We start from the raw sequence: 2,073 nt of genomic DNA on the forward strand, positions 1-2,073 counted from the left end.
GTCTCTAAACCTTCCTGAGAGTCCCAGGGTGGCACAAAAGGTTATGCACTCAACTAGTTAAAAGGTTGCCAATTCAACCAACCCAAAGGGACTCCTGGTGTAGAGCTGTGGGTTAACGAGCTGGACTGCAAAGTCAGTTTGAACCACAAGGTCGGCGGTTCAAGCCCAGCAGCTGCTCCTCGGAACCCCTATACAGAGTCACTACGGGTCGAAATCGACTCGACAGCACTTAACAACAACAACAAAGGCATATCAGAAGATAAGCCTGGCAATTGGCTTCTGAAAGGTCACAGCCTTGAAAACCCTATGGAGTCATTTTACTCTGCACACATGAGGTCACCATGTGCTGGAATCAACTTGAAGACCACTACCACCAACCAATAACGTTTTCTTAGTAAAGATTCTAAATTGAATTTGCTACTAATATTCATAGACTTGAGCCAGGAGCTGAATTCTCTTCCCTTTTTAAGTCACATTTATCTGGCACGCAAAGGTTAAGTCATGTTTCCACTTCTCTATCAGATATTTTTTTCTTTCATATTTTGAAGAATATGTAGATAAAATAGTAATTAAGTCTTATTAGTGAGCTTACAGTTACTGAAATGTCATTGAGATTTCAACTTCTACTCTAATGAAGGTGTCTGTGCTTAGTCTAACTGGCAACACCTCTGAAGACTAACAGCGCATTTATTTATTTATTTATTTATTTATTTATTTATTTTTATTGTGACTTGAGTGAAGGTTTACAGACAAGATAATCAATTTTACATTCAAGAAATCATCCTCTTTGTTTCATCTCAATGATTGCAAACCTCTCCATGCAACTAGTTGTTCCACTTTCTCCCTGTGGTTCCTATGTCCATTCCACTTCTTTTTACTCACCCCAAAGTGTGATTTTATTAGATATCCCTTCTTTGACTCTCCAAAAATGAGGCAGAACCACAGCTACTAACTTTTATAACCACAAAATTCTTTGTTTAATGAATTGGTGTAGCCCTAGAGGATAAGCATTGGACTGCAAGATCAATTTGAACATCAAGGTCAGCAGTTCAAACTCACCAGCTGCTCCTCAAACCCTATACAGGGTTGCTACAGTGGGAACTGACTCAATGGCACTTAACAACAACTCCTAAATTACACACTGCTTTGGGGAAACAAGTTATTTTTAGATCCCCAATGTCAACAACAACAACGTCTAGTAGTGTTTAAAATATAAAAGTTGTTGTTAAGTGCCATCAAGTTGATTCCGACCCACAGCGACCCTGTATAGGGATTCCGAGGAGCAGCTGGTATAGGAAATCCATAATAAAGATTTAAGAAATGAAAAAATAAGTATACAATACGCATACTTTCCTTTCTAGGATAAAATTCTTGAAACAGTTATGAAATTTTAAGCTAGCATAAACTTACTTATAAGGAGCTCTGGTAGCTTAGTGGTTACGAATCGGGCTGCGAACCTCAAGGTTAGCAGTTCGAAATTTCCAGCTGTTCTGTGGGAGAAAGATGAGGCTTTCTGCTCCCATAAAGATTTACAGTCTCGGAAACCCTGTACAGGGTCGTTGAGTCAGAACCGACTCCACGGCACACAGCCACCACCACCAAACTTACTTATACATATATTATAGACACATATACTATACTCTTATCAGTCTCACCTAATGTTATTGTTTAACGTATCTGAGTCGGTTACAATTCATAGCAATGCTGTGTAGGGTTTCTGTGGAGTGGCTGCTGAGTTTGAACTGCCGGACTTGCAGTTAGCAGTCCAGTGCTTATCTTACAGCACCACACCAATCTGTTATTGTTAGATGCCATCAAGTTGATTCCCACCTACAGTAACCGCTATGTACAACAGAATGAAACACTGCACAATAATGGGCCATTCTCACAGGTGATGCTAAGCTTGAGACCATTGCTGCCAATCCATCTTTTTGAAAGGCCCCCTCTTTTTATCTAAACTTTCACCTTACCCAGTATGATGTCCTCCAGGGATTGATCCCTCCTGATACTAAGTTCAAAGTAAGAAAGACGAAGTCTGGCCATCTGAGCTTCTAAGGTCCATTATGGTTGTAC

General features: G+C 40.1%; 1 protein-coding gene across 1 annotated transcript in view; it reads right to left on the reverse strand.

The window, feature by feature from the left end:
• SPATA5 (spermatogenesis associated 5) overlaps positions 1-2,073 on the reverse strand; it is a 520,157-nt gene that overhangs the window by 498,158 nt on the left and 19,926 nt on the right. The gene's annotated exons all lie outside the window — the stretch shown is intronic.

This window comes from Chrysochloris asiatica, unplaced genomic scaffold (genome assembly GCF_000296735.1).
Source record: "Chrysochloris asiatica unplaced genomic scaffold, ChrAsi1.0 scaffold00088, whole genome shotgun sequence".
In the NCBI taxonomy this organism is placed as follows: domain Eukaryota; kingdom Metazoa; phylum Chordata; class Mammalia; order Afrosoricida; family Chrysochloridae; genus Chrysochloris; species Chrysochloris asiatica.